This window comes from Artemia franciscana, chromosome 13, assembly GCF_032884065.1.
Source record: "Artemia franciscana chromosome 13, ASM3288406v1, whole genome shotgun sequence".
NCBI classification, from domain to species: domain Eukaryota; kingdom Metazoa; phylum Arthropoda; class Branchiopoda; order Anostraca; family Artemiidae; genus Artemia; species Artemia franciscana.
The window spans coordinates 40,603,773-40,626,961 of NC_088875.1; the positions used below are offsets into that span (position 1 = coordinate 40,603,773).

Below are 23,189 nucleotides of genomic sequence, written 5' to 3' on the forward strand. Positions count from 1 at the left end.
CAAACGTTGGAAGATAAACAATTTTAGCTTCGTCATATGCTGGCAGTCCCCGTCATATGCATGAATATGCTCAAGATGCTATTGCGTATTTTCGTCTCTATGGTCGTCCAGATATATTTATTACATTTACATGTAATCAATCTTGGGACGAGATACAGCAGCTTTTACTTCAAGGATAATCGGCGGTTCATAGACATGACATTACGGCCCGTGTTTTCCGGCAAAAGTTGAAATCACTGATAAACTACATAGTAAAACTTGAAGTGTTTGGGTCAGTGCGATGCTGGATGTACTCAGTGGAATGGCACTAACGAGGTTTGCCACACGCACATATACTAATCTGGCTACATAAAAAAATTACTTCGAGCGAAATTGATGATGTGATTTCCGCTGAAATACCTGATGAAAATGTCGATAAGGGGTTACATGATATTATTGTAAAAAATATGATACATGGACCTTGCGGTGCACTGAACAAAAATTCACCATGCATGGCCAAAGGAAGGTGCACAAAGCAATATCCTCGACTTTTAGTATCCAGCACAATTACTGGCAATGATGGTTACCCACAATATAGAAGAAGATCTACTGAAGATGGCGGTAAAACAGCAATAATAAAGAAGCGTAACGGTACCACCATCGAAGTAGATAACCAGTGGGTTGTTCCATATTCCCCATTATTATCAAAAACATTTAATGCACACATAAACGTTGACTACTGTAACTCCGTAAAGGCAATCAAATACATATGTAAATACGTCAACAAATGCAGTGACATGGCAGTTTTTGGCTTGCAGCCCGAAATCAAAGATATCGACGAAATCGTACAATATCAGGCTGGAAGATACATAAGCAGTAATGAAGCTGTTTGGCGAATTCTTTCGTTTCCGATACATGAACGTAGTCCAGCTGTTGTTCACTTAGCGGTACCTTTACAGAATGGTCAACGTGTATATTTCTCGGAAGCCAACGCGAAACAAAGAGCCCTGAATCCACCGGATACAAAGTTAACCGCTTTCTTTTCGCTTTGCAAAAATGATTCTTTTGCAAAAAACTGCTGTATACTGAAGTGCCTTCGTATTACACGTGGAATAGTAAAAATAAAGTATTTGAACGTCGAAAACAGGGTAAGTCAGTCGACGGCCAACCTACCATCTTCAAAGATACCACGATAGGAAGACTCTACACCGTTCACCCCATTCAACATAAATGCTTCTTTCTACGCCTGCTTTTGGTGAATGTATCCGGTCCGACATCCTTTGAGTATTTGAGAACTGTAAACGGTACTATACATGACACTTACCGTAGTGCATGCCAAGCTCTGAATTTATTGGAGAATGACCAACACTGGGATAACTGCATCAATGACGCTTGCGAAACGTCAACTCCAAGTCAAATTCGTGCATTGTTTGGCATCATTTTAATAAATTGCTCTCCATCAGCTCCTATAGAGTTATGGGAAAAATATAAGTCAAAAATGTCCAAAGATATACTCCATCGAAAACAGTTAGAGACGTCAGATATGACCATTGATTTTACATCAGAAATTTATAACTACACTTTAGTTATTATAAAAGATTATTGCGTACGTATGGCAAACAAACCTCTTCAGGATTTGGGAATGCCTTCACCTAACCGTATCGCTGCTGTTTCGACATGTGTAGAATTGGATCGTGAACAAAGTTACAGTACGAGTGATCTATTGTCGTATGTACAAAATAACTTTTCCAAGTTAACGTCGGAACAAAAAGATATTTATGATACGGTAATGCATTGTGTCGATAACAACGTTGAGAAATTTTCTTTTTGGATGCGCCAGGAGGTACTGGTAAAACGTTTGTGATAAAACTGATTCTGGCATCAATTCGATCAAAAAATGATATAGCGTTCGCAATCACGTCGTCCGGAATAGCCGCGACATTGCTGCCTGGTGGAAGAACTGCTCAGTCCGCTTTGAAATTGCCTCTGAATTTGCATTCTACAGAAACTCCCACGTGCAATATTTCCAAATCATCTGGGATGGGTAAAGTATTGCAGCAATGCAAACTTATTATTTGGGATGAGTGCACAATGGCACACAAAAAATCGCTCGAGGCTCTGGATCAATGCTTGAAAGATTTGCGAGGGAAGTCGAAACCCATTGGCAGCACATTAATATTGCTTGCGGGAGATTTCAGGCAAACATTACCTATAATACCTTGATCAACCCCTGCAGACGAAATAAATGTTTGCCTGAAAAATTCTAATTTATGGGCACACGTAAAAACATTAAAATTAACTACAAATATGCGTGTCCGATTGCAAAACAATGACTCTGGTCAAACATTTTCAGATCAATTGCTGGCAATTGGAAACGGAAAGCTCCCAGTAGACTCAATTTCAGGACGTATACAACTACCTGCTGATTTCTGTAATTTAGTGACGTCCAAAAATGAATTGATTGAAAAAGTATTTCCAAATATTCTAAACAATTATAAAAATAATAAATGGCTAAGTGAAAGAGCGTTTCTTGCACCCAAAAATATAGACGTCCACGAAATCAACAATATTGTTTTGACCAAGATTCGAAACCAGGCAGTCCTTTACATGTCAGTCGACACAGTTTTGGAACCAAATGAAGCGGTTAATTATCCATCTGAATTTTTAAATTCCGTGGATCTATTAGGGTTTCCACCACACGTGCTACAACTAAAAATAGGCGTACCAATAAAACTTTTAAGAAATATCAACCCACCAAAGCTTTGCAATGGCACGCGACTTGCCGTAAAAAAAACACAATGGAAAACCTAATAGAGGCCACAATCTTGACAGGGCCTTTTGAGGGTCAGGCTGTTCTTTTTCCTCGCATTCCTATGATTCCAATGGATCTGCCTTTTCAATTTAAAAGATTGCAATTCCTAATTCGATTAGCATTTGCAATCACCATTAACAAAGCTCAAGGTCAATCATTAGAAAAATGTTGTATAGATCTTAATACTGATTGTTTTTCCCATTGACAATTGTACGTTGCATGTTCGAGGGTCGGTAAACCTGACAATCTATTTATATGCAGCGACAACTGGACAGCGAAGAATGTTGTATATTCGCAAGTTTTACGCAGTTAATTTGTATTGTATCTATCTATCTATCTATCTATATAAAAATGAGTTGTGTGTATGCATGTTTGTTTGTTTGTAAAAAGAGCGTTTGCATATGACGTCATTATTAGTACATAAGGCTTTGTATATGCACAGACAATGGGAAAGCCAAGAATGTTGTATATTCGCAAGTTTCACGTAGTTTAAAACACATATATAAATCTATCTATATTCATAGGTGGTACACAGGGACACAACTACAATGGCGCGTAACTAATATGGCGCGTAACGACTTACGCGCGCGGGGGGGCTTGGCGGGGGGCGAAGCGCCCCCACCAGCTAGGTGTTGGGGTGGCGCGAAGTGCCACCCCAACAGCTAGTATATATATATATATATATATATATATATATATATATATATATATATATATATATATATATATATATATATATATATATATATATTTATTTCTATCTATATTCACAGGTGGGACACAGGGACACAACTACAATGGCGCGTAACTAATATGGCGCGTAACGAATTACGCGCGCGCGGGGGCTTTGGGAGGGGCGTGAAGCGCCCCCACTAACTAAGTGTTGGTGTGGCGCGAAGAGCCACACCAACAGCTAGTACTTACTAAATATTTTGACAATGGATTAAATCAATTCGAAGACCTTAAAACAGAAAACTAAACCAATTTACGCCATCAATCCTATCCAAAAATGACATAGCATTGCCAGGACCCAGAACACAAGGGACAATGAGAATCCATATATAGAAGCCTGCCGCGTGCCATGCTGGGTCCCGCGGGGACCGGTGGCAATATGTTATTTTGGACAATTTGACCTAATACCGAGAAGCAAAGAATTTTTTCGAATACCTCAAGAATTCAGGAGAATGGAAGCGTTTGTTTACTTCCATTTGCATACTAAATTTTGCTTTGATGGGCTCCAGTGGCATAAAATGTAACGAGACTGTGTACTATTACTTTTTTATCTCTTTCGGATAAAATGGGCAATAGAACTAACCATATACCACTCACAATATTTGATTTTGCGTAGTTACGCGCTTGGAGATTATGTTTGGCAGTTTCGATCATTTGAAATTTGCTGGTGTGATTTCAGTAAAAAAAAAACAGACCACTTTTAAGAAGCATTTCACCCGTTTTCTTTCAGTACAAGTTTCCTTGCACTAGCATATTACATATAATACATATTATAAAATAATACCTTTAAATAATACTAGCCAAAGAGTTCGTTTTAAAAATGGGGCTAGCAGCCCCATTCCGTCAAGTCTCTCCAGTCTCCCCATTTTCGGCACATTGGGCTTTCTGCCCTTGAAGATGAAACCTCCCAAGACTTTCTTCCCAGTCAATTTTTCTGTTTGTTTTATTTTCAATACCATTTTTGTTAGATTTGAATAGCCTAATTAAATTCTCTGATGTATTCTTGACTATTTTGTGCAAAAACTCAAGTTTCCAACTTAAGAAGGGTTACTTTCTAAATTAAACACTAAGCTTATCTGTTTTCTCAACAACAAACCAAAACAAACAGCTTTGCTTCCTTAGCCAGAATTCCACCCTTAGAAATACAGCAATGTACCGAAAAAAAAACTTATAATTACAAGAAACTACCAAAAAGCTGGTTTTACCAGGTTTAATTACCTCTCTCTGATCATTTCACGAAAAATCTCTGACCCTTTCCCTTAACATTAAATGATTGTTTTTTGTTTTACTCGTCTTTTCATGTGAATTAAAATTATTTATAGCAATGTTCATGTTCCCGTGGTAAATATACAAAAAAAGACAACTAGACAAAGAATAGAACAAGATTTTGAGCACAAAATATAATATAAGATCTACAACGTTCAGTCAATATTTTTGTAAACTTATAATATTTTCACAGACCTCCTGTAGGATTTTGGTAACAAAAGTAAAACAATCTGTTTTCTTAAAAGCTCAGTCGAGAAAGGTGTTAAACTGCTCTTGTAACACTGAGTAATAAATTTGAGCAGGGAGTAAATTTCAACTAGTTAAGAACTGTAAAGCGAAGTACAGCTGGATAAATGCAGTTTAAGTTTAATTGGAAAAGTGTAACTGAAAACGATTTTTTGGCAATTTTTATGCAGATTTCGGAAAACAATGGCTATCTATTCTTTTGCTTTATGTAGAAGGATGCAGTTTCCTAAAATAAATGGTATTTTGCCCTTTTTAAAATTTCAATTATGGCTAAATAAAGCATGGAACCAGATCTTTTAAGGTTTTTTACTATCTCTCATTGCAATTTCTCCTCCCTGCACTTTTCCAGCGTTGCGATTCTCTCTTCTAGCGTTACTATCTGTGTTTCAAGTTCCTCGATTTTAATCTTCTTTTTCATTGCATTCTTTCTGCTGGCTATTCCAGTATCTTCCTTCAGTATAGCATCTTTTTTTCTTTTATTAAGGCAATTATTTATATCTTCATGTCTATCAAAACACCCATCACTTCTTCTTTCATCGTTTTTCGCTCTTATAATCCCAAAATTCTTCGTTGGTTGTTTTAAAGCACTTATAGAGTTTTGTTCGGCAATATTTGTCGTTACTTTTTCAAAAGGAAGAGTGTTGGATAAAGATGAGCCACCAGCTTGTGACTTGGTTGACAAATTTGAAGGCTCTTGAATCTCACCTCCTGAATTCTTTTCTGACTGAAAAGACTCCCTTTTCCTTAATATGTCAATTGTGTCTCCTCTAGCTAATTTGGTTCTTAGATTTTTGGCCGGAAGACTGACGTTTGATGTGACTAGGCGCTCAAGTCCAAGAATGTAATCTTTTTTTCTCTTTCTGTAAGCTCTAGCAGCTTCTTTATTACGCTCTCTTTTCCCTTTTGTTTCTGATAAAAGAGCTTGAATATTTTTTGATTGATTTTGCTTTTCAACTTTTAGAGCATTTTTTGTTCGCCAAGTCATGTGTTGTCCAAGTCCTTTATTTTTTTTAGATGTATGTGATTCGATGCTTGCTATAGAATCTGTAATGAACGAATGACAAGCCTTTGGACTTCGGAAAATATTGACGTTTGAAAGTATTTCTGAACCTCCATTATCTTCAGCGTTTTCTTGGCTGGTACATAAACCATAACCAACACCATTATTTTTTACTTCATTATCTTCCATTGGTTGATGCCTTTGATGTTTTTGATGGGTTTTTTCCAGTAAAAGCGTTTCACTACTAATTTCATCAGCATCCCCCACCACCTTAAAAGCAAAGTTTTGTATCCCACTGCTCAACATATTATCAGCCATTGTCCTTGGAGGTTCCATATCTTCATCTCTTTGTTTTCCTTCGAGCTTAGTATTTGGTTCATAGTCTTCGTTGCTCATTGTTCGCTTCTCTTTATCTTCAAACATTTCTCCTGTGACTTGTGAAATTTTAGCTTTTCGAGATTGTTTTCTTAAGGATGATCTAGAAGCATCGTTGTTATCCAAACTTTCTAAACTAATAATATTTTTGTCTCGAGATCTAGAGTTTACTTTTCCTCTTAATGATTCTTTTTCACTTTCCTGGACATCTACTTGAGAATAGCTTGTTTCTGTCTGAATTTCAGTCGCGGACTGGCTATCAAATGGTTCTCTTCTGATCAACGGTTTACATCCCTTGCTATTGACTATTTTAAGATCCTTGCATTTGATGGTCTTAGAAGTTGAATCTGCACCTGTCTGAAAATTAGTGTCATAATGAACGGTCGAATATAACTCTGCCTTGGCCTCCAAATCCATGGCGGCTTGTGAACTGTAACGTTTTTGACTTTTTGCTCTGTTCATGTCGTACTCGTTTCCTCTCTTTATAGACGAACGAAGCTTGCAATCCACCAGCAAATCATCAAAGCCTGTTTTTGCTTTCTGACTTGATACTTTAAAATCTGATATTATGTCCATTTTGTTTTAAAGTGTTTCGCATCATTAATAACAAAACATTTGTTTTACTATTTGACAACCTCAACTATTCTAACAAAAATATTTGTTGTAAGAGCTAAATTTTGCCACCTATAAATAAACTAAACTATCAGTGAGATATTTTCCCTATTTGCTTTTCAAAGTTAAAATAGAGTTACAAAATAAACCGCAACTCAATTGTTTAGTAGTTGAGTATTGCGTCATCTTCTCTTTTTTTTCTTATAGAAATACGTCATGCTCAAAATGACAGTAGGCTATATTTTCGTTTACGTCAATAGAATCAGTCTAAATCGAAAAAAAAACATCCATTTAAACAATAAGATCCACTTCCTTCAAGATCTCTTGAAGCAGGGGCCAGTTTTCAATGGCATTGATATAAAGAGTGTACCATGAATCCTGAATGGACACTAGTATAACAGAGTGATCTGATTACAGCTGGGGAACCCTTATAATTCGGGCTTTCTCATAATCAGATGATGCGTCAAGTAGCAAGTCAATACCACTACTACTAACAACTCATTGTAGCACCAGACCGACACAGCTATGGAAGCTCCTTCTCCGTCCATATCTATTCGAAACCTCCCTCTTTAAACCATCCCGAAGAGTTCCAATTTTGCTTAAATCCTTTCTTGCGACCTCTTCCTATCTAGTTCTGGAAAACCACGCCTATCATTTGGCCCTAAATAGTTGGTCTGAAAGTACAATCTCGACAATCCAATTTCGGCTGTCATGATCGCAATGGTCACATAAAAATGCATTATTTCTCTCCCAAAGAACTATATCTATTAACCTTCATTTAATACTGTGCAATATCTTATTCCACACGACGTAAAAACTGAACAGCTGCAAACGGGATAACCAGCAGCTTTGCAGCTTTTTAGTTTTTACATCGTATGGAACAAGATATTGCACAGTATTAAATAAACGTTAATAGATATCGTTTTTCCATAGAGAAATAATACGTTTTATATTATCGTTTAACTGATTTGTTTTTTTTATCTTTCAGCAAAAGACTTTAAATTGGTTAGAACTACAGGTTAAAAGACCAAAAATATGTCTAAATTGCAGAAATTTCTGCCTAGTAGTAGTAGTAGTAGTAGAACAATTTTATTAGAAATAAACACTTCTTAATCAATAGCACAACATAAGCGAAGCTTGCGAGGCTGTGCTAATTTCAAAGAAAATAAAGAGACAATATGGAGAATAAGAAAATATGGAGAATGAGACCATGTACCGAAATCAACAAAAAAAACCAAAAAAACATAAACAATACACTCCCTTGCGTGAACCCAAGACAACAACAAAAAAACAAAAAAATATATAAATATTACAAATGAATAAGCTATGTAAAATTTATTTTATTTAATCTGTTTCAAAAGCATACCTACCGAGCAACTCCACACGTAAATCAGACTTAAACTGGTCAAGGCTACCTATTTCCTTGATATCTATACTCAGTTTATTCCAAAGTTTTGAAGCTCTGTAAATAAGTGAAAAAGAAGACCTACTTGAAACTAATCGAGGAACCTCAGTACTACCTCGTATCCGAGTAATGTGGTGGTGAACATCAGACCTCTCACAAAATATTCCCGTAAAACAATCAGGAAGGCTACCTCTGTAATACCTATATAAAAAAATCAACGTATAAAAATCACGTAATCCAGCTGCAGGCATTATATTTAAATCTCTATACATAGACCTCAAAGACTCCTGATTCCCAACACCACAAAAAACTCGGATAGCATTATTCTGGATCACACGGATTTGACGAAATATCGAAGGGAAAGTACCAAGCCTAATCGACGAGCAATATAAAATGTAAGGGTGAATCAGGGAAAAATATAACAATCGTAGAACATTTGGGGGGGAAATATGTTTTAATTTGCGCATGATACCTAAGTTACGTGACAATATTTTCGAAACTGACTTCACATGATCTTTAAATGATAGAGTTTCATCAACATTGATTCCGAGGTATTTGGTGAATCTTGTTCGTTGAATAATTCCCCGCTCCGAAAATATTTCCGTAAACCAAGGGTAAAAATTCGGAGATCGAGAGAAAATAACAAAATTTGACTTATCTATATTCAGGTCAAGGTGGTTTATTTTAAGCCATGTACATATCCTGCTCATTGCTGCATTTATCGTTGACACGAGCAGTTCTTCTGTAGGGGCAACACACACCAAGGTTGTATCATCAGCAAATAAGGGCATAGTAAGCTGGGTCTTACTCGGACCATTGTCAACAAAGTCGTGAATTCTGGGCAGAGCTTTCACAACATGCGGTAGATCATTAATAAAAATTAAAAACAGAGTCGGACCCAGTACGGATCCTTGGGGAACCCCCAATTAAATCCTTGTAAATTGACATACTGCTGTCTATTTTGAAGATAACTGCAAAGCAAACCCAATGTAGCACCCCTTAATCCATTAAATTTACATTTTTTTTTAATAATATTCGATGGTCAACAGTGTCAAACGCCTTAATTAAGTCCAAAAAAAACACCAGCTACCCTAAGCTTTTTATCAAGAGCATCATTAATTATAGTAGTAATAAATGAAATCGCCATTTCTGTTTTTCTGCCCTTCCTGAAACCAAACTGATTTGTATGTAGAAGTTTATGACGCTCCAAATGCTCATAAATTCTAATATTAATACATTTTTCTAAAACTCGTGAAACAACAGGTAATAATGAAATTGGTCTATAATTCCCCAGATCATTCTTATTACCACCTTTAAACACAGGAGTTATTCTTGCAATTTTAAGACAATTGGGGAACTTCCCTTGCTTAAAGCAAGCATTAATAAGGGACGTTGATATATGTGGAATGCTTGGAAACACGGCTTTTAAAACAAGAAGGTTAATGGAATCACTCCCAGCCGAAGAACTTTTCATCTCAAAGATAATCTTACGAACTTCATCATGAGTGACAGGTCTTAAATACATTGATACATCGACAGAAGTACCCATAAAAGTCTCAAGCGGAGGATCATTATCAGAAGCTACAGTAGTACGAAAAAATCGAGCCCTAACAGTTGCAAAATGTTCCGAAAGGGCATTACAAAGTACAGCAGGCTCATTTGATTTTAACCCATCACTTGTAGTAACTTCATCAGGCAGAACCGGATCTGTTGAAGATATAACACTTGTAATAATTTTCCAAGTTTTAGCTGGGTTACCACAAGCATCTTTAAATTTAAACTCAAAATATTTTTTCTTCGCGTTTCTCAAAAGTTTATTAAGAGCATTTCTATAATTTTTATAAACTCTTGTGCAAACTGGATCATTTTCATTCCTTATTGAATCCCTATATAACTGGTCTTTCTTATTTATGCACCACAGAAGACTAGGTGACACCCACGTCTTTATGGGCATCTTTTTCCTTGACCTTGTTCGATTCACTACACAAGTTTTACTCAAAATAGAGATCAATGTATCATAAAATCTTTGAAAACTTATATTTATATCATCTAGATTTTCAACTTTATTATTCTAATCAACATTAGAAATCTCTTGTTTAAACTTTTCTAAGTTACCCTGGTTGAGCACAGGTAACATACTCATTTTCAGTCTAGGACCTTGCTGCCTCGGGAAACAAACTTTAGAACTTGCCGAAATCCCAAAATGGTCAAAAACATCAGTAACAATAACCCCTGGATCTGAAAATTTAGAATTAGAAAGAATATTATCAAGTAGCTTTGCCGTTAAAGTGGTAATACGCGTACAAATATTGATAGTGGGAAATAAACTATATGACATGCAAAGCTGTAGGAAATCCATAGGAGTATTCGAATTCATATCATTAAGGTCAATATTAAAGTCCCCAGGCATGAAGAAAGGGTGCGAACCAGTAGGTAGTGTATCCAACTGTTCCTCCAAAATATCCAAAAAGGCCGGTATAGACCCAGATGGTGATCTATATAGTACAACAACATAAACATCTTTTGGCTTAAGCCTGAGCTGAAGGATAAGTGGCTCAAATAACATCTCGTGAAACAGCACTAGATCACTTCTTACCAAAACCTCGATATCGCTCCGTATATAAGCTCCAATACCTCCATGTTGACGAAATTGACGATTCTTATGATAAAATGTATACCCTGGAATATCCAAGAGAACAGAGTTATGCTCATTTAGCAATGTTTCTGTGAGACCAATAACTTGAAAAATGGAAAGTTCACATATCTCGCTTATAAAATTAAAAGATGAATTCAAACCCTGGCAGTTAAGATGGAAAACTCTGAGATCTTCAGAATCACCACCACCATTCCCGGACCTTGAACCATCTTCAAATAGGTACTTTGAATTACAAGAAATATATTGACCAGCAATCCCAATATCATAATTCCGGTGGAGCCGTTCCGTAAACATACTACCGAAATCCACAAATGAAGCTTCCAAAATTTTAAGACGGCTGTTGCCTGGGAGGCCACGATCACCATCAACCATATTCATACAGTTTTACAACAAAGTAATATGGCCTCACCTCCACAACAAAACAAAAAAGAAAAGAAAAAGAACTAAACAAGAACAAAATAGAATATAACAAGCAAAAAAAGAATGACACTTTCCATCTGAGAAAAAAACAAACACAAAGTGAAACAGGCCGTATTTCGTTAACCCGTAACGAATCCATGTACAAGTTACCAAATACAACGGCTACTAATTCCCACAATCACACAACCATAATTATTGCAACAAAATAGCAAGTTTTATTTTTTATTAAATTTTGTTATTATTTTTTTTTAATTGATCTTTTCAATAACAAATAAACCCTCACTAATTCTAACAACTGCAACAAAAAAAAATTAAGAATCCAACAAACACTTAGCATTGTACCAAGGCACTTTAATAACACGGTTGTCCTTTTTAACAGAGATGCTGGGTGGTAGGGTAGGAGGTACCCAGTATTCCACATCTTTATCTGCCAAACGCTTACGTAACCCAAGTATTTCTTTACGCAAAACCCGCACACGCGGTGAGACATCATCACTAATAAAAACAGACTTGTAGACGCCGAACTCTTTCCCTTTTAATTTTTTCGCATTACTTAGAATCAAAAAACGTGCCTGGACACTGTCCACCCTAATTTTAACAAAATTCTTGGAACAGTGAACCACAGTGAATGGTGGCAACTTGTCAGGTGGGAGTGACAAACCAGCTACAATCACCTCAGAAACCCGATATGCAGCCTCATTCAAGGGTACATCATTAAGGCCCCAGAACAGCAAATTATGCAACTTGTCCCGATTTTCATCAACAAGAGACTGGGACACAACCATATTCATTTCCTCATTGCATTTCTTAATCAGCTGTGACTGGGCTTTTACAACACTTTGCAGAGTTAGAAATTCCGATTTCACTGTTGCAATTTCATTGTCCGTTGCATTACTTCTATTTTCAAGCACCATAACACGACTTTTAACTGTACCCAAATCATTCTGAATTTCAAGTACACTCTTCTTTAGGGTTTCCATGTTCACATTTATAGATTGGACCATTTCCAAAATTTTAATGATATTCTCTGCATTCGTTTTCTGGTAGTCCGCATTAACACTCGTATCCGAATTACTAGTAGAATTCATAACCGGATCCGATAACTCAGCTTCTGTCCGGTTGCGTTTGGGTCTGGCTTTCTTTCCCATCCTGACTTTATCAAAATAATATGTCACCTACCTTTGCAAAAACTTATTTTTTACCCACGCTAGTTTACAGCGTGCAATTTGCATAAACCGTTAAAAGGGCACGGCTAATACCACATCAGGATTCCTCAGGATCTAGCTCGAACGCAGAACTCACTCCTTTATATCCAAGATTATATTGTAACAATTAATTTAAGCAATTATCCCGCTATTATTCACATAAGTCTACAACATGCCATAGCAACCGTTCTATCCGGGCAAAAGCAGTCAGACAAGTTTATCCATTGACTGCTGAATGCGAATTACTGAGATACGAAAGGATACGTAAAGGATACGAAACAATTTTAGCAAACTCTCTTTCTGGAAAGTAATTTTTGTATCATTATTACCCCTTAACTTTTGGCAAAGCCGAAGATCTTACAAACTTTTAATGAGGTCTCGTTTCAGGAGGTGTGTATATGTTAAAAGTATTCTTTCTATTATTGAGGAACCACTATTTTATTGTAAATACAAGGAAGTAGAAGAGATACCATTTCCAAAAAATTGATTTAAAGCTACTCAATGTTAAGAAGCACTGGAACATACAATAAACAGTGTAAAAAAATTCTTTAGAGGATTGTTTACGAATAAGAACTACTAGATTTTGCAAAGAAGATCTGTTAAAAAATGTATGCTTTAAATGTTATTAACCTTCACATACACTTACAAAAATAGAGGAGGAGATGGGGACTCTTCAAGAAACTCAAAACCAATATGCCTTATCGTTCTTTTGGCGTAATACCTTAAACTAGTTTTTTTTTCCAAGACCACACTGCCTTCCTATGACGAACAAATAAACGTTCAAATGGGGATAAGTCTATTTATTAGACAGTGATAACAAATACAAAAGTATGATATCTCGATCTGAAATCACCATGCATGGCAAAAGGAAGGTGCACAAAGCAATATCCTCGACTTTTAGTACCCAACACAATTACTGGCAATGATGGTTAACCACAATATAGAAGAAGATCTACTGAAGATGGCGGTAAAACAGCAATAATAAAGAAGCATAACGGTACCACCATCGAAGTAGATAACCATTGGGTTGTTCCATATTCACGTTTATTATCAAAAACATTTAATGCACACATAAACGTTGAATACTGTAACTCCGTAAAGGCAATCAAATACATATGTAAATACATCAACAAAGGCAGCGACATGGTATTATTTTGCTTGCAGTCCGAAATCAGGGATATCGATGAAATCGTACAATATCAGGCTGGATGATACATAAGCAGTAATGAAGGTGTTTGGTGAATTCTTTCATTTCTGATGCATGAACGAAGTCCAGCTGTTGTTCACTTAGCGGTACATATATAGAATGGTCAACGTGTTTATTTTTTCGGAATCCAACGTGCAACAAAGAGCCCTGAATCCACCGGATACAACGTTAACTGCTTTCTTTTCGTTATGTCAAAATGATTCTTTTGCAAAAAAGCTGCTGTATACTGAACTGCCTTCGTATTACACGTGGAATGGTAAAATAAATCATTTGAACGTCGAAAACAGGGTAAGTCAGTTTGACGGCCAGCCTACCATCTTCAAATATACCACGAAAGGAAGACTCTACACCATTCACCCAATCAACATGAATGCTTCTTTCTCTGCCTGCTTTTGGTGAATGTACCCGATCCGAGTTTCTGAGAACTGTAAACGGTACTGTACATGACACTTACCATAGTGCATGCAAAGCTCTGAATTTATTGGAGAATGACCAACATTGGGATAACTGCAGCAATGACGCGTGCAAAACGTCAACTCCAAGTCAAATTCGTGCATTGTTTGGAATCATACTAACAACTGGCTCTCCTTCAACTCATACAGAGTTATGGGAGAAATATAAATCGAAAATAGCCGAGGATATACTCCATCGAAAACGGTTAGAGACGTCAGATATGACCTGTGATTTTACATCAGAAATTTATAACTACACTTTAGTTATTATTGAAGATTTGTGCTTATGTGTGGCAAACAAACCTCTTCAGGAATTGGGAATGCCTTCACCTAATCGTAACATTGCTTTTTCGACATGTGTAGAATTGGATCGTGAACAAAGTTACAACACGAGTGATCTATTGTCGTATGTACAAAATAATATTTCTAAGTTAACGTCTGAGCAAAAAGACATTTATGATAAGATAATGCATTGTGTCGGTAACAAAGCTGGAGAAATCTTCTTTTTGGATGTCCCAGGAGGTACTGGTAGAACGTGTGTGATAAAATTGATTCTGGCATCAATCGATATATATATAAATAAGTTGTTTCTGTGTTATGTCTGTTACACTATGTCTGTTACACCAGAATATATCTTCTATATCTATATATATATAAAAATAAGTTGTCTGTTTGTCTTTCGAGTGACGTCATGTTTGTCGACTGACGAAATTACTGACCGGGACATCGGGACACAAATCACGACCGGGACACTGGGACATCTATATATATAAAAATAAGTTGTTTGTCTGTATGTCTGTCTACTGACGTCATGTTTGTGTGTCGACTGACGTCATGTTTGTCAACTGACGTATCTATATATATAAAAATAAGTTGTCTGTGTTTCTGTCGAGTGAAATGTCATGTCATCATGTCATGTCGTCATGAAGTTAGTTATCGTCATGTTTGTTATGACGATGACGTCATTAAAGGTATTTCAGACATTCGTTCACGGAAAAATGTTTAATTGTAAAATGTCTGAAGAACCTGCAATGGCAACAGCCAAGGAAGCTGCTCAAAGAGTCTATGCCAAAATACTTGCTGCTGATAGAGAAAGTAAGAAAAGAAAGCGTGCCGAGGAATCACAAGAAGAGCAAAAAACAGGCTTGCGGCTGATAGAGAAAGTAAGAACAAAAGCGTGCCAAGGAACTACCAGAGCAACGCGAAACCAGACTTGCTGCTAAAAGAGATAGTGAAAAAAGAAGGCTTGCCGAGGAATCACAAGAACAGCAAGAAAACAGGCTTGCGGCTGATAGAGAAAGTAAGAAAAAAAGCGTGCCGAGGAATCACAACAACAGCGTGAAATTAGGCTTGCGTCTCAAAGAGAAATCATAACCAGTGGGTTGTTCCATATTCCTCATTATTATCAAAAACATTTAATGCACACATAAACGTTGAATACTATAACTCCGTAAAGGCAATCAAATACATATGTAAATACGTCAACAAATGCAGTGACACGGCAGTTTTTGGCTTGCAGTCCGAAATCAAAGATATCGACGAAATTGTAAAATATCAGGCTGGAAGATACATAAGCAGTAAAGAAGTTGTTTGGCGGATTCTTTCATTTTCGATACATGAACATCGTTCAGCTGTTGTTCACTTAGCGGTACATTTACAGAATGGTCAACGTGTTTATTTTTCGGAATCCAACGTGCAGCAAAGAGCCCTGAATCCACCGGATACAAAGTTAACTGCTTTCTTTTCGCTATGCAAAAATGATTCTTTTGCAAAAAGACTGCTGTATACTGAAGTGCCTTCGTATTACACGTGGAACACTAAAAATAAAGTATTTGAACGTCGAAAATAGGGTAAGTTAGTCGACGGCCAACCTACCCTCTTCAAAGATACCACGATAGGAAGACTCTACACCGTTCACCCCAATCAACATGAATGCTTCTTTCTGGGCCTGCTTTTGGTGAATGTACCCGGTCTGACGTCCTTTGAGTATTTGAGAACTGTAAACGGTACTAAACATGGCACTTACCGTAGTGCATGCCAAGCTCTGAATTTATTGGAGAACTAGCTGTTGGGGTGGTGCTTCGCGCCACTCCAACACCTAGTTGGTGGGGGCACTTCGCGCCCTCCCAAGCCCCCCGTGCGCGTAAGTCGTTACGCGCCATATTAGTTACGCGTCACTGTAGTTGTGTCCCTGTGTCCCACCTGTGAATATATATATATATATATATATATATATATATATATATATATATATATATATATATATATATATATATATATATATATATATATATATATATATATATATATATATATATATATATATATATATATATATATATATATATATATATATATATATATATATATATATATATATATATATATATATATATATACTAGCTGTTTGGGTGGCGCTTTGCGCCACCCCAACACCTAGTTGGTGGGGCGCTTCGCGCCCCCCCCAAGCCTCCCCCGCGCGCGTAAGTCGTTACGCGCCATATTAGTTATGCGCCATTGTAGTTGTGTCCCTGTGTCCCACCTGTGAATATAGATAGATTTATATATGTGTTTCAAACTACGTAAAAATTGCAAATAAACAACATTCTTGGCTTTCCCATTGTCTGTGCATATACAAAGCCGTATGTACTAATAATGACGTCATATGCAAACGCTCTTTTTACAAACAAACAAACATGCATCCACACAACTCGTTTTTATATAGATAGATAGATAGATAGATACAATACAAATTAACTGCGTAAAACTTGCGAATATACAACATTCTTCGCTGTCCAATTGTCGCTGCATATAAATACATTGTCAGGTTTACCGACCCTCGAACATGCAACGTACAATTGTCCATGGGAAAAACAATCAGTATTAAGATCTATACCACATTTTTCTAATGATTGACCTTGAGCTTTATTAATGGTGATTGCAAATACTAATCGAATTGGGAATTGCAATCTTTTAAATTGAAAAAGCAGATCCGTTGAAATCATGAGAATGCGAGGAATAAGAACAGCCTCACCCTCATAAGGCCCTGTCAAGATTGTGGCCTCTATTAGGTTTTCCATTGTTTTTTTACGGCAAGTCGCGTGCCATTGCAAAGCTTTGGTGGGTTGATATTTCTTAAAAGTATTATTGGTACGCCTATTTTTAGTTGTAGCACGTGTGGTGGAAACCCTGAAGGATCTATGGAATTTAAAAATTCAGATGGATAATTAACCGCTTCATTTGGTTCCAAAACTGTGTCGACTGACTTGTAAAGGACTGCCTGGTCTCGAATCAGGGTCAAAACAATATTGTTGATTTCGTGGACGTCTATATTTTTGGGTGCGAGAATCGCTCTTTCACTTAGCCATTTATTATTTTTATAATTTTTTAGAATATTCGGAAATACTTTTACAATCAATTCATTTTTGGACGTCACTAAATTACAGAAATCAGCAGGTAGTTGTATACGTCCTGAAATTGAGTCTACTGTTTGACCAGAGTCATCGTTTTGCAATCGGACACGCATATTTGTAGTTAATTTTAATATTTTTACGTGTGCCCATAAATTAGAATTTTTTAGGCAAGCATTCATTTCGTCTGCAGGAGTTAAACTACGTAGAAATTGCGAATATACAACATTCTTGGCTTTCCCATTGTCTCTGCATTACAAAGCCGTATGTACTAATAATGACATCATATGCAAACGCTCTTTTTACAAACAAACAAACATGCATACACACAACTCGTTTTTATATAGATAGATAGATAGATAGATACAATACAAATTAACTGCGTAAAACTTGCGAATATACAACATTCTTCGCTGTCCAATTGTCGCTGCATATAAATAGATTGTCAGGTTTACCGACCCTCGAACATGCAACGTACAATTGTCCATGGGAAAAACAATCAGTATTAAGATCTATACCACATTTTTCTAATGATTGACCTTGAGCTTTGTTAATGGTGATTGCAAATGCTAATCGAATTGGGAATTGCAATCTTTTAAATTGAAAAGGCAGATCCGTTGGAATCATGGGAATGCGAGGAATAAGAACAGCCTCACCCTCAAAAGGCCCTGTCAAGATTGTGGCCTCTATTAGGTTTTCCATTGTTTTTTTTTACGGCAAGTCGAGTGCCATTGCAAAGCTTTGGTGGGTTTATATTTCTTAAAAGTATTATTGGTACGCCTATTTTTAGTTGTAGCACGTGTGGTGGAAATCCTGAAAGATCTATGGAATTTAAAAATTCAGATGGATAATTAACCGCTTCATTTGGTTCCAAAACTGTGTCGACTGACTTGTAAAGGACTGCCTGGTCTCGAATCTTGGTCAAAACAATATTGTTGATTTTGTGGACGTCTATATTTTTGGGTGCGAGAATCGCTCTTTTACTGAGCCATTTATTATTTTTATAATTTTTTAGAATATTCGGAAATACTTTTTCAATCAATTCATTTTTGGACGTCACTAAATTACAGAAATCAGCAGGTAGTTGTATACGTCCTGAAATTGAGTCTACTTTTCAGATCAATTGTCAGCAATTGATCTGAAAATGTTTGACCAGAGTCATCGTCTTGCAATCGGACACGCATATTTGTAGTTAATTTTAATATTTTTACGTGTGCCCATAAATTAGAATTTTTCAGGCAAGCATTCATTCGTCTTCAATGGCTCTGGTGGTGCAGCCAATAGAGGAAGTTTAACTTTTCCTGAGGCGCAACACATTCCCAATGTTTCACCATTGAATTTCAAGGCCTTGCAATAGGGACAAATTTTAGACATTGTCCCGATTTGAACACATCTACTCAAGCTATAATCATCGACTGGGTTGTACCTGAATGCCAGGCGATAACTTTCAGGTTGCTCTGATTCCTCGGCACGCTTTCTTTTCTTACTTTCTCTATCAGCAGCAAGCCTGATTTCTTGCTGTTCTTGTGATTCCTCGGCACGCTTTCTTTTCTTACTTTCTCTATCAGCAGCAAGCCTGATTTCTTGCTGTTCTTGTAATTCCTCGGCACGCCTTCTTTTTTCACTTTCTCTTTTAGCAGCAAGTCTGCTTCCGCGTTGCTCTGGTAGTTCCTCGGCACGCTTTCTGTTCTTTTTTTCTCTATCAGCCTCAAGCCTGTTTCCTTGCTGTTCTTTTGATTCCTCGGCACGCTTTCTGTTCTTTCTTTCTCTATCAGCCTCAAGCCTGTTTCCTTGCTGTTCTTTTGATTCCTCGGCACGCTTTCTGTTCTTTCTTTCTCTATCAGCCTCAAGCCTGTTTCCTTGCTGTTCTTTTGATTCCTCGGCACGCTTTCTTTTCTGACTTTCTCTATCAGCAGCAAGTTTTTTGGCATAGACTCTTTGAGCATCTTCATCGGCTTTTGCCACGGTAAGTTCATCAGTCATTGTAAACTTAAACACTAATATATTTCTACGTGAACATATGTCTTAAATATCTTGAATGACGTCACCGTCAAAGAAAAAATGACGACAACTAATTTCATGACGTCAGTCAACACAGAAACATGACGTCACCTGATCCACAGACAGACACACAGACAGACAAATTATTTTTATATATATAGATATATATATTATATATATATATATATATATATATATATATATATATATATATATATATATATATATATATATATATATAATATATATATATATATATATATATATATATATATATATATATACATATATATATATATATATATATATATATATATCTATATATATAAAAATAAGTTGTGGATGGATGTGTGGATGGATGTGTCAGGTGACGTCACCTGAAAAAACTGGATTAGGTGACGTCAAAACTGAAAAAACTAAAAAAAGGCAAAAACTACAAAAAAAAACTAAAAACTAATAAAAAAAATAAAAAAGCTAAAAAACTAAAAAAACTATAAAGGTAAAAACCAATAAAAAACTAAAAAAAAAAACTGAAAAAACTAAAAAAAGGCAAAAACTACAAAAAAAAACTAAAAACTAATAAAAAAAGTAAAAAAGCTAAAAAACTAAAAAAACTAAAAAAACTAAAAAAAGGTAAAAAACTAAAAAAAATAAAAAATAAAAAAAAACTAAAAAAAAGGAAAAAACTGAAAAATAAGCTAAAATAAAGGTAAAAACCAATAAAAAACTAAAAAAAAAGGAAAAAACTAATAAATGACGACACTCAAAGAGAAAGCGACCAGGACAAAAGGAATGTTCGATTAGCAATCAACAAAGCACCGGGACACAGGGAGTATAAATGACGACCAGGACATAAGTAAAAAAAAAAACTATCTATATATATAAAAATAAGTTGTCTGTGGATCTGTGGATCGTGGATCAGGTGACGTCACCTGAAAAAACTGGATCAGGTGACGTCAAAACTGAAAAAACTAAAAAAAGGCAAAAACTACAAAAAAAACTAAAAACTAATAAAAAAAATAAAAAAGCTAAAAAACTAAAAAAACTAAAAAAAGGTAAAAAACTAAAAAATAAATAACGACCGGGACACAGGGACACAACTACAACGGGGACACCGGGGGAAACAGGGGGATATAAATGACGACCGGGACAAAAAAACTAAAAAGAAATAAAAACTAAAAACTAATAAAAAAAACTAAAAAATCTAAAAATCTAAATAAGCTAAAAAAGAAAAAATAAGGAAAAAAATAAAGGAGAAAAACAAAACTAAAAAACGAATGTATATACAGACCGGGACACCGGGATACAAATGATGACCGGGACCCGGGACACAAAAAAAACTAAAAACTAATAAAAAAGCTAAAAAACTAAAAAAACTAAAAAAAAGGCAAAAACTACAAAAAAACTAAAAACTAATAAAAAAAATAAAAAAGCTAAAAAACTAAAAAAACTAAAAAAAGGTAAAAAACTAAAAAATAAATAACGACCGGGACACAGGGACACAACTACAACGGGGACACCGGGGGAAACAGGGGGATATAAATGACGACCGGGACAAAAAAACTAAAAAGAAATAAAAACTAAAAACTAATAAAAAAAACTAAAAAATCTAAAAATCTAAATAAGCTAAAAAAGAAAAAATAAGGAAAAAAATAAAGGAGAAAAACAAAACTAAAAAACGAATGTATATACAGACCGGGACACCGGGATACAAATGATGACCGGGACCCGGGACACAGGGAATATAAATGACGACCGGGACACAGGGACACAACTACAACGGGGACACCGGGGGAAACAGGGGGATAACCTGACAATCTATTTATATGCAAAGACAATGGGACAGCAAAGAATGTTGTATATTCGCAAGTTTTACGTAGTTAAAACCATATATATATATATATCTATATTCACAGGTGGGACATAGGGACATAACTACAATGGCGCGTAACTATTATGGCGCGTAACGACTTACGCGCGCGGGGGGGCTTGGGGGGGGCGCGAAGCGCCCCCACCAACTAGGTGTTGGGGTGGCGCGAAGCGCCACCCCAACAGCTAGTATATATATATATATATATATATATACTAGCTGTTGGGGTGGCGCTTCGCGCCACCCCAACACCTAGTTGGTGGGGGCGCTTCGCGCCCCCCCCAAGCCGCCCCGCGCGCGCAAGTCGTTACGTGCCATAATAGTTACGCGCCATTGTAGTTGTGACCCTATGTCCCACCTATGAATATAGATATATATATATATATATGTTAGTTTTTTCTTTTTTTTCTTTTTAGTTTTTTATTGGTTTTTACCTTTATTTTAGCTTATTTTTCAGTTTTTTCCTTTTTTTTAGTTTTTTTTATTTTTTATTTTTTTTAGTTTTTTACCTTTTTTTAGTTTTTTTAGTTTTTTTAGTTTTTTTTTAGTTTTTTAGCTTTTTTATTAGTTTTTAGTTTTTTTTGTAGTTTTTGCCTTTTTTTAGTTTTTTTAGTTTTTTAGCTTTTTTATTTTTTTATTAGTTTTTAGTTTTTTTTGTAGTTTTTGCCTTTTTTTTAGTTTTTTCAGTTTTGACGTCACCTGATCCAGTTTTTTCAGGTGACGTCACCTGATCCACAGATCCACAGATCCACACACAGACAACTTATTTTTATATATATAGATATAGATACAGTTTCTTTTTTAGTTTTTTTTCTTTTTTAGTTTTTTCTTTTTTTTAGTTTCTTCTTTTTATTGATTTGTTTTCTTCAATTTGTCAATGTTCATTCTAACATTGACACTTGGAAAAATCTTTACGTGCCAAGCATGCTAAAGCTCCAACAATTTATATTAAACCTCAAAAATTGGGGTATCTGTTTTAAGGTTTTCGAATTACTTTAATCTATTGTCAAAATATATTGAAATATTTGTGCAACTCCAGTTTTTTTTTAGTTTTTTCTTTTTTTTTAGTTTTTTAGCTTTTTTAGTTTTTTATCTTTTTTATTTTTTTACATTTTTTCTTTTTAGGTTTTTTCTTTTTTTAATTTTTTTAATTTTTAATTTTTTTTAGTTTTTTTCTTTTTAGTTTTTTTTTAGTTTTTTACCATTTTTCTTTTTTCGAATTACTTTAATCTATTGTCAAAATATTTCGAAATATTTATGCAATTTCCAGTTTTTACATCCTAGTTTGTTTTCTTTTATATATATATAGAAGATATAATCTGGCGTAACGGACAGACAACTTATTTTTATATATATATAGAAGCCCCCCCGCGCGCGTAAGTCGTTACGCGCCATATTAGTTACGCGCCATTGTAGTTGTGTCCCTGTGTCCCACCTGTGAATATAGATAGATTTATACATGTGTTTCAAACTACGTAAAAATTGCGAATATACAACATTCTTGGCTTTCCCACTACTGGGAGCTCTTCTTGCCATTGTAG

The 23,189-nt window shown here is 35.7% G+C and overlaps 1 long non-coding RNA gene across 1 annotated transcript in view; it reads right to left on the reverse strand.

The window, feature by feature from the left end:
• LOC136034932 (uncharacterized) overlaps window positions 1-22,778 on the reverse strand; it is a 256,407-nt gene extending 233,629 nt beyond the window's left edge. The window contains exon 1 of the long non-coding RNA XR_010619298.1: window positions 22,376-22,778. This is a non-coding gene — a long non-coding RNA (uncharacterized LOC136034932). The remainder of the gene's footprint in view (window positions 1-22,375) is intronic.
• Window positions 22,779-23,189: the final 411 nt, after the last annotated feature.